Source organism: Emydura macquarii, unplaced genomic scaffold (assembly GCF_026122565.2).
Source record: "Emydura macquarii macquarii isolate MOO-44397 ecotype Brisbane River unplaced genomic scaffold, CSIRO-AGI_Emac_v2 contig_2422, whole genome shotgun sequence".
NCBI classification, from domain to species: domain Eukaryota; kingdom Metazoa; phylum Chordata; order Testudines; family Chelidae; genus Emydura; species Emydura macquarii.
In genome coordinates, this window is record NW_027132559.1 from 21,198,440 (window position 1) to 21,209,236 (window position 10,797).

Below are 10,797 nucleotides of genomic sequence, written 5' to 3' on the forward strand. Positions count from 1 at the left end.
TCACCTACCTGACTGCTAGCTTCACTGGTATTGGCACTATCTTTCCTCTTAATGCCCATTCTCTTACCCACTGCTTTTCCTTTCTCCTTTGCTCTATCCTTCACTTGATTTTCCTCTCGCTCAATGTTAAAATCAGGTTTGGAAATTATATGAGCATCTCCCAACAGTTTCCCCCAAGTTCCTAGTTTAAAGCTCTTTTAATCAGTTGTGCCAACCTCCACCATAGAAATCTATTTCTCTCCCTACTTAGGTGGAGTTCATCCCATGAGAACCGTCCTCGGTCCATGAATGCCTCCCAATGATCGAACATCCCACAGCCCTCCTGATAGAACCACTGCCTGAACCATCTGTTGATCATCATAATATTGCTCCGCCTTGATCCTCCTCCTCTAGGGACAGGTAGAATCCCACTGAAGATCACCTGAGCCTCAGTTTCCTTAAGAGTCTTCCCCAGCCTGGCATAGTCTCCCTTAATACGTCCCAGTGAGAATCCAGGTGTATAATTTGTTCCCTCATTAAGGGCAATCAGTGGATTTTTTTCCTGCTCCCAGTAGGATCCTTTTCAGACTCAGTTCCACAGTCCATATCTTAGCTCCCAGCAGACAGCACACCCTTCTGTTCTCCATCTCAGGTCTGGTGACAGGCCTGTCTTTTCTTCTTAGCAGGGAGTCACCAGTCACCAGTCACACTGCCTTTTTGTGGTGATGATGTGACTCTCTGGCCTTCCCCCTGTTCTTTCTTTCTGTATCAATCAGTTGAGAGTGATATTTTTTGCTTTAGGAATATAAATGGCTCAAGACTTCCACTTGAGAAAATTATTTGTAAATCTAATAACAGATGTATTTGTTCTGCAAAGGACCTCCTGCAGAGACTCATGATCTATTCCTTTTTGCTGAGGGTCTTCATTTTTTAAAAAACGATTCAAATTTTGAACAGTGCTTCAGAAGAACTGCAGAATGAAACCCTGAATTTATCTAGTTCCCTGGAATTAGTAGCAAGCAGTGTCACTGCTCTTGAAAAAATGAGATCATCTGAAAGCAAATGGAAGGAGTTATGTAATGAAGTGAAAACATAGCCAAGAAACTTGAAATTCCCATCCCTCTCAGGCAGTAGCAAAAGATGACCTCAGCACTGCAAAGACAGCAAGATTCACGAAGAACAAACAAAATATACTCCAAGCTGGCACAGCTCTTTGTTTCTGGCACCCTGGATCAGTCATCTGCATATGACGTTCTCAAAAGCAGTCAACAATATAGAAAAACTGATTTCCATGCTGGATGAGTTGCTGTTGAGCTTGAAGACAATCCACCTGTAACTCTAGTTTGCTGTCTGCACTATGTGCTTGTAATCCAAACAGTGACCATTTTCTTGATTACAACAAACTAAAAAATAGTAGCAGCTTACTATGCATCAGCATAGTCTTGATGCAGAAGTTGAAGCTGCCAAGATGCACATTGCACCACAAAAAATTGACATCAGTTTCTGAATTCTGGAATGTGCTGAATGAATTTCCAATGGATTATCAGATTTGGTTATCAATTGTCAATTTTGTGTTGAGCTCCCAGATTCTACAGCATCAAAAGGGAGGCACTTCTCTGTGCTAGAGTGAGTTTAAGGGTTTGGCTACACAAACATTTATTTCACAGAAAGCTAGGATGTAAATTTACCCTGCACTAGCTTGCCATATACTAACTATCCCTATAAACTCTGCTGATGTGCATTAACAATTCATTAATGCACTTTGATCTAGTTCTCTTTGAAACAAAACTAGATCAAAGTGCATTAATAAACTTTTAATGCACATCAGCAGGATCCGTAGGGATAGTTGGTCCGCAGCAGGCCTGCATGAAATAGATTCACATCCCAGCTTGCCACAAACCAGGGCTTCAATTCAGCCGGAGCCAATTGAAACAGAGCTCTGGTAAATATTTTCAAACCCACGGGTGCCCTGGCACCTCCTGTGAGGCAGAAGTCCTGAGTTCAGGGGTGTCCCCCAACCTCTATGGGGGATAAATCCCTGACACCCCTCGCCCCACAGCAGAAGCCCGGAGCCCCGAATGAGGGAGCGGGGGACAACTTGGAGGGCTCTAGGAAGTAGTGTCAGAAAATAAGCCCCGCTGCAAATTAAATGTTTCTGTAGACGAATCCAAAGATTGCTTAAGATCCAGAATGGCAGATGGGCACTTAAGTGATGTGGTACTCTTGGCCTCTGAATGTGAAGCTGCAAACCATCTGGATGTCAGTAAGGCCATTGATTATTTTGGCAAGATGAGACAGAGATATTATCCACTCTTAAGGCTGATATCAGACTTTTTTGCTCCTATGTACTTTTAAACTTCCCCTCCACCCCCCCCTTCAAACAGTGTTGCACCCTAGCTGTTTCCTATGGAAAAAGGCTCCAATTCCAACATCCGAAAATGTACCTCAGATTCTCAGCACTTCTACCTTAATCTTATGCTTGTGATAAATGAATTGTTTCATTCTCCGCTCCACAATTTGCAACATGATTAACTAGCTACTAAAAATTTCATTTATAAACAATTTGATGCAGGGGTGGCAGAACCAGATGGGATGGGGGAGAAAGAAGCAGAGAAGGCTTGTTCCCACGCAATGGAAATAAGATGGGGAGCTCCGCCCCCATGTAAACCCATTCACAGAGAGGCCAGAGGCGGAAGTGGGACCCGGAGAGGCTGCCACAGCTCCTGGGATTAAGCCATGGAGCAGGTAGGAACTGCTGGACCTCTTTCCCAGCCTGGAGCTAGCCGCCCCTTCCTTGCCAAGTCTCAAGGTATGTCTACGCTGCAGGGTGAAATTGACTTACTTAAAGTTGACTTTCACCCGCCAATTTTTAGAATTCGCTGGATTGTGTCCACACCACGCTCCTTGCGCCGGGCTCATGCGTCCACACTCGCCACGATTGTGTCGGCAGTCAAAGCAGCGCACTGTGGGTAGCCATCCCACAGTGCAACTAGCAGCGATGGCTGTTGGGATGAGATTCATCATCCCGTCATGCAATGCTCCTTCCCCCTCCCTTCGTCTCCCAAACAAACAGGAAACCGATTTTCGTGCCATTTGTTTATGCTGCGCGCTTGCCATTGCTGAGGAGACATGGAACTAACTCATCTCTGCACTATTATTGTGAGCATCACAAATACATCTCGACTTATCATTGAGTATTTTCAAAGAAGAGCGAGAAGCTGAAGCACAGGCAACCACTATGCTACCGAGGCTGCCCTCCTACAAGCCATCGAGTGGAACAATTCCCTATTGCTGCAGGCCGTAACGCATCATCTGCTGTCCGTAGAGCACCAGTTCTGATCCCAGGAAACAAGCACAGACTGGTGGGACCATATCGTTATGCAGCTGTGGGATGACGACCAGTGGCTGCAAAACTTTCGTATGTAAAAGGTCACTTTCCTTGAACTTTGCTCAAAGCTGACCCCGTCCCTGAAGTGCGTGAATACTTGCTTGAGACAGGCTCTGACACTGGAGAAGAGAGTGGCCATCACTCTGTGGAAGTTGGCAACCCCTGACTGTTACCGCTCGGTTGGGAATCACTTCGGAGTCGGTAAATCTACAGTTGGCGCCGCCATGATTCAAGTGTGCAGGGCCATTAATAGACTTCTGCTACGAAGGCTAGTGACTTTGGAAATGTGCGGGACATAGTGGATGGGTTTGCTGTGATGGGGTTCCCAAACTGTGGGTAGGCCATTGATGGCATGCACATCCCTATCTTAGCACCTGCTCACCTAGCAAACTAGTACATAAACCACAAGGGGTACTTTTCCATGATCCTGCAGGCCCTTGTGGATCACAGGGGTCGTTTCACTGACATCTATGTGGAGTTGTCTGGAAAGGTGCATGATGCGTGCGTATTTAGGAATTCGGGGCTGTTCTCTAACATGCAGGCGGACACTTTCTTCCCAGACTAAAAAATTCACATCGGGAGTTTGGAAATGCCAACAGTGATCCTGGGGGATCCTGCTTACCCCTTGCTCCCTTGGCTAATGAAGCCATACACCGAGCATCTTGACAGCGACAAGGAGCATTTTAATAACAGGCTAAGCACTTGCAGAATAGTTGTTCAATGTGCGTTTGGGCATTTAAAGGCCAGATGGAGAAGTCTCCTCACTAGGCTGGACATGAATGAAAAGAACATCTCCTCAGTGATATCTGCGTGCTGTGTTCTTCATAATGTGTATGAAGCAAAAGGGGAAAGGTTCCCCCAGGGTTGGGCTATGGAGGCAGAACGACTGGCCACCAATTATGAGCAGCCAGATGCCAGCAATACGCTGAGAGCTAACCGCGTGTTGCTTTGCATTAGGGAAGCTTTGAAAACCAGGTTCTGCAATGAGGTGCAGTAATGATTTCTGTTCCTGTATGTTATGTGCCTTTGCTTTAAATCCCCCCTACCATGGACGTCAGTACCCTCCAAATCCCTCCCAAGCAAGATCTGAATTAATAAAGAAACATGTATTGAAACGAAGCAAACTTTTATTTATGAACATTCAAGTCAGTGAGGTCGGGGGGCTCGTGTTCATTCACAGTCTCCAATGGTAGTGTGGTTGCTTGCAGGCCAGCTGTTAGCATGTCCACCGCTGCTTTCTGCTCGCCTCCACCGAGGTGGAGTGCACCACATACTGCAGCCTGGCCATTCTCCTCCAAGACTGCTTGAGGGTGGAGGAGGAGGAGGGGGAGGGCAGTAAAGCCATAGGCTGAAGAGCTTTATGGAGGGGCTGCAGCGGGACTTAGTCCAGCCGCCGCTCCTCCTGAAGCTCCACAAGCCGCCGGAGCACGTTTGCCTGGTCGCGCATGAGTCGCAGCTTCTCATGCGTGGTACTGTGATCATGCTCCAGCATCGCTCTTCGACTCTCCCTGTCCATGTCCATGTTCTGGGACAAGGTCATCCGCCATGCTCGGAGCTCTGTCTCTGCAGCCGTAGAGGCGTTCATGAGCTCGCCAAACATGTTGTCTCTTGGGGTTTTTTTTCCTCTTCCTAATCTGTGAAAGTCTTTCCGCAGCAGTTCGAGTGGGCTGGGCCAAGCCCGAGGCGTCTACAGACCGAAATGAAATGCACAACGGTGCCATTGTTAGCATAGGCAGGGAAATGAACGAAATGCAACAATGTATAAAAACTCCCCTTGCTGTGCACAAGGGTAAGACAGACCCTCATTCCATTCCGCACATCCCAGAAGGGTCAGCTCGCTGTGTCGTTACAGAGATGATAAGCTAGGGGCAATGTACTATGCTTAGAGAGGATTAGAAAAGATTATTTCAAATGCCCTGTTTGAGAGGGGTGCCTGGGTGTCACGGTTTAATTAAGATGACCATTTTGTCACAAGGTGGACATGGGATCTGGGAGCAGCATGCGGGGGAGGGGAGCGGGGCCTTAATAGTGTCATTTGAAACCATAGCCAAATAATTAAAGTGACTTTACTGGGGCTATACAATGGGGAATAAACATGCGCCGTCTTCCCTATGTGACCATGAGCGATATCAGTCTCCTGAGGGTAATGCACAAGGAAAGGGAAGATTTGCTGCATGCAGCAGGGTACCGGCCTGGCCTTTACACCGCTATGCTGTGTTCCACCATGATTCTGGCTCCCTTGATTGCAGCATGGCGCAGAAAAGTATCCTACCGGGGAGGAAGGAACAAGGCTGCCCTCCTCTGAAACCTTGTGCAAAGGATAACGGATTACCTAAATGAAAGTTTCCTTGAGATATCAACTCATGATTCTCGGAGTTCATCTCTGCACATAAATAATCTGTTCTGGGAGTAGCCGCCCAAGACAGTACACTAAACCCCTGAAATCCCCTTTTTCTCCCCCGGCCCCTTAAAAAAGAAAAGAACTGCTAAGAAGAAAAAAAACAAAACTTACCAGATGTGCCTTCCCCAGGATCATTAGTGCTGTCCTGCATGCTGCTGGACTGCTGTGGGGTCAGGAATAGATCCTGACTGTCTGGGAGAAGGGACACCCCACTCTCCTGCACCCTACTCTCCTCCTCGTCCATGGAGTCCTCATCATTGTCCCTGGAGTGGGATGGAGTGGAGGTATCGATGCTGCGTGGTGGCACCGTGGCAGGGTCCCTGCCGAGAATGGCATTCAGCTCCTCGTAGAAGTGATGTTTTTGGGCAAGGAGCCAGAATGGCTGTTAGCTTCCCTGGCCTTTGGGTATGCCTGCCACAGCTCCTTGATTTTCATGCGTTACTGCTGTGCATCCCGGTTGTGTTCCTTCTCCAGCATGCCCTGAGATATCTTCCCAAAAATGTTCAGATTCTTTTTGCTGGCTCTGAGCTGAGCCATAACGGACTCCTCGCCCCAAAGACCGATGAGGTCTAAGACCTCTGGTTGACTCCATGCTGGAGCGCGTTTGGGTCTTGTGGTATCCATGAGGAGTCCAGTGACAAAGCTCTCGCCATGCTGGCAGCACAGGAAATGAAAATTCAAATGTTCCCAGTACATAGGGGGAGGGTCATTTCTGGGTAGCGTGACCACGTAACAACAGAGCGCAAATGTCCAGAGCAGTCACAACGGGGCATTCTGGGATACCTCCCAGAGGCCAGGAACTTTGAAATACGTCACGCTCTGTCTACACTGATGCAAAATCGAACCAATAAAATCGAATTAGGCGCTATGCCACTTGCGGAGGTGGTTTTATTAAGTCGACTTTTGATGCATGTTAAGTCGACGGCACTGCCATGACAGTGTAGACGCAGGCTTTCAGAGATCGACGTGACGTTACATCGACCTCCGTCGCCAGTGTAGACCAGGCCTCAGTAGCTCTGCTTCTTCCCCATCCTATCCCTCTGCCTCAATACACAGCAAGCTTCCGCCACTCCTGATTTAATGGGACCACATCAGAAGAAAAGTTGATACAGTATTGTACATGGTTAATGTTTTAAGTTAGATTGAGGAAAGCTATGAAACCACTAGGAATTATTTTTGGACTTGAAACAACCAGGGACCACACCACAGAATGCAGTGAATGTCATTCAGGCCTGAAAATGAGGGATTACACATATGGGTATAAATAGATTTTATACGGTAAAAATAAATTATTTGATTTCTCTCTACTAAAAGTAATAGCAATGTATCATAAGGTGTGACTGAACTGCTATCAGTGAAAAGGTTAAAAGATCAAGGCTGTGGGCTCAATAATATTTTATTGGGTTTATCTCCTGTGTGTTCTGAACTTATGTGTTCTGAACTTATAAAACTGTTGATTTATAAGCTTGAGAATTAGGCGTTTATGGTACTAGGTTTGCATGCCACACATACAGATTGCTTTGCTTTGAAAGTTGCTTGTTTGTCCTTTCTTGGTAATTTTGTTATGGGAAACCTACATGAATTGTTATTAAAATTTAGGAAATAATCACAACAAATGCTCCTGAAATAGACTGGTTTTCACATTTTATCCTTCAAAATCTCCAAGAATTTATAGGGGCCTAAGTGACCCTGGACATCTGTTCAAAGATTCCTTAGAATGGAGTTAATAATGCAAACACTGACACAGTCCATAAAACTGTATTCTAGTCTAAAATCTGGAATACTGATAAAACACATGTTCTGAAAAGGAGCTATTTGACAATAGTTAACCACATATGAACAAAAATATTATACTTCCACTACAGTCAATTCAGTTTTTAATCTGCTCTAGAATAAAAATCATTTTTATTCAAGAATATTAGCGCACTTCCAAATTGGAGTAACTATTCCAAAATAAGGTGATTTTTATTCTGGAATGTAGTGTTCATGCAGGGAATTATTCCAGAATAGCTATTGCAGAATAGTTTATACCCGTCAATTACCCCATGCAGACAAGTCCTACAGCAAATTGGATAAGGGTTGTACAATAAGGTCCTTAATAATCATCCTTGAAGTTGCCAAACATGATGCATTTGCACTTAGCTCAATGGTATATGTTTCACACAGTATTGATATTTTTATTGTAAAAATGCTGTGAATGAGACCATTGACTGTGGCATTTAAAAGAGAAAATAGAAGTGGGTGAAAACCTTAGAAGTCATTCTTGAAAGTTTGAGTTTTTCTTTTAACAAATACGCCCTCAAATAATATAATATGTTCAAAGTCCAAAATAGAAAAAAATCAGAGGAGCATTCACAAAATCTTATTGAAAAATGACTCAGGATTGTATTATTCTTAGTTATTTTGGATTCTACTTTATACCAAATAAGGCAGGCAAAATCAGGACCAAAATACTTACGTCCTTCATTGTTACAAATCCAGGTCCATTTCTACTGCAGTGCCCCAGAATTCAACATTCAGAGAGACATCGGAGCTACCAGTTCTTCTAAGGCTGCAAGAGAATGGAGCCACCGCCCAGGAGCTAAGGTAAGATGAGGGTTTTTAAAAAGATTTTTTTAAAAACCTGCTATTTACATCTAAGTATTTTTACTTTATATTTCAAAACATGTTTTAAAAATCTGACACTGGTGTACAGCAGAGAGTAGTAGCTCTAATAGAGTGGTAACTGTCTATTGGGTGACTATTATGCACTCTACAATTTGCAAGGTGAGTATTTACATTTGGAGAAGTCATTTGGTTTATTCAATCAGTGCTTCCACATATTCAAAGAGATTATTAAAAGAATCCCAAATCTGTTAAACATTTGTTAATTTTTTTTGTTTTATCGGTTTATTATAAACTTAATTTTAAGAACAAGTAATTTGAAATATCAGGTCTGACTCTGCTCTCATTGAAGTCTATGTTCAAATTCTCTTGGTGAAAGATCAGTCCTTTAGTCTCATGGGTAAAGCTAAACTTACCCTGTTAAGACCATTTATTGCTGGAGTCTACAAACAGATAATTGTATGTACTCTGCCTATAATGCCCTGCAATAATTAACTACAAAGGGACGTAGGTGAAGAAAAGAGACTTAACTATGAATTTCCCTAAAGTTTTTGTTGGTTTGTGACGAGTCGGAACCAAACGGTATCAGGAAAAAGTTCGTTTTGGGTACGGGGAGTCAGAGAGGCAGTGACAAGGCTTATTTTCTTAACCAAAAGTTTTTATTTTAAACAAATGATAGAAAGGGCTTGGAGAAACTTGTGCACGAAAGTACAAAGTGCACCACCCAAAAGGGGGCTATGAATACATGTAACCGCTAACAATTAACAAGCAACAAATAGATTATACTTACAAATCCTAAGCAGTAATACATTACTTTGGCCAGTTTCAGGTTCAGTTCTCCGTTTGCTTTAGATTCTGCAGACGGGGTTTCGCCGCCTGCCTTAGATTCTGGAGGCGGGGGAGGGTCGCTTACCGGGTGATCAGTCCGTAGCGAAGCGGGCCAGGGAGAATGCGTCAGCCCACCTAACTAACACGCATGAGATTCTTGGTGTTAGGTGATTCATTTCCTCTCCAGAGACTGTTGCTTGGCTGCTTGCTTTTATAAGTTGTACCTGCAACAGTTTACTATGCCTTGGTGACCATTGGCTGTTGGCTTTTAGCCAACAGAGGCTTCCACATCGCTGGGCATTCGCTGACCATGCACCAGCCAGGTGATGTAGTCAGGTGATGTGGCCTGAGACCTATGTCATTCTCCTACAAGGTGATGTATACGTGCAGTTCCTGTTGCTGAGTCAACTCCCCCCAGGCTGCTTCTGGGTTAGCATGGGTGACAGTGGCACGGCAAACGCCATTTTATAATTCCGTTCCCACAGTTTGTATCACAGTGTTAAAGGGAATCACCAGCATTTTTCTATCAAATCCCATATAGAAAAATATTTAGAAAGAAAGCCATAAAAATAAAAAGTAATGTTCAATTTGTTGGCTGCTTCAGCATTAATTTCAATGGGAAAAACATTCTACTTTGAACATTGTTTTTAGGCAAGTTTCAAAATGTATTTAAAAAGGGATGTTGTGGGTAAATTAATTTTTCAATATATTTGAAATGACATCCCCTTTTCATAGCTAATGTTCATTAAATAACATCTGCAAAAATATTTTAATCAGATGTAATCCAGTATGCAGAATAATCCACAAGTTCATTCAATTATAATGAGAATTTTTAAAACAATATTTTTAGTCTTAAAAAAAATTAAACTGCAAAATTTACCCCAAAAATGGCAATATACTTCTTATGAAAGTAGCTTCCTAACATGAAATATTAAACCCCTTAATACAGATTTGAATATAAGGTGACATGGTGATATAACATTAATATCAACCAGAGATGTGTTCATACACTGAACTAAACTAAATGAAACTGAAGACCTTCCTACAGAAATCAGGACTATTCAATTCAAATTTGAGTGACTTTAAATGTAATATATCTAATATTCTATAAACACATTAGGAACAAAAGGAACGCAAAGGAAAGTGTAGCTCTGCTACTTAACCGGGGGGAAGGGGGGAGAGCTAATAACAGATGACATCAAGAAGGCTTGAGGTGTTTAATGCCTCTTTTGTTTCAGTCTTCACTAAAAAGGGTAATTATGACCAGAGGCTTAACACAATTAATATTAACAACCAGGGGGAAGGAACACAAGCCAGAATAGGGAAATAAATGATTAAAGAATATTTAGAAAGGTTAGATGTATTTAAGTCAGCAGGGCCTGATGAAATTTACTCTAGGATACTTAAGGAACTAACTGAAGGAATTTAGGAACCCTGAGTAATTATTTTCAAGAATTCATGGAGGATGGGTGAGGTCCCAAAGGGCTAGAGAAGGGAAAAGATAGTACCTATCTCTAAAAATGGGAGCAAAGAGGAGCTGGGGAATTACAGATCAGTGAGTCTAATTTTGATACCTAGAAAAATACTGGAACAAAAT

The 10,797-nt window shown here is 43.4% G+C and overlaps 1 protein-coding gene across 6 annotated transcripts in view; it reads right to left on the minus strand.

Annotated features, from left to right (window-relative positions):
* Positions 1-9,372, minus strand: part of LOC137162350 (ATP-dependent translocase ABCB1-like) — a 79,821-nt gene extending 70,449 nt beyond the window's left edge. For 4 of the 6 annotated variants that reach the window (XM_067562087.1, XM_067562086.1, XM_067562090.1 and 1 more), the window contains exons 1-2: positions 9,163-9,372; positions 8,227-8,319 (exon numbers count right to left, since the gene is read on the minus strand). The gene's annotated coding sequence lies outside the window, so the exon portion shown is untranslated. Of the gene's footprint in view, positions 1-8,226; positions 8,350-9,162 lie in introns of all 6 variants that reach the window. The other 2 variants (XM_067562089.1, XM_067562091.1) reach the window with 2 other exon arrangements.
* Positions 9,373-10,797: the final 1,425 nt, after the last annotated feature.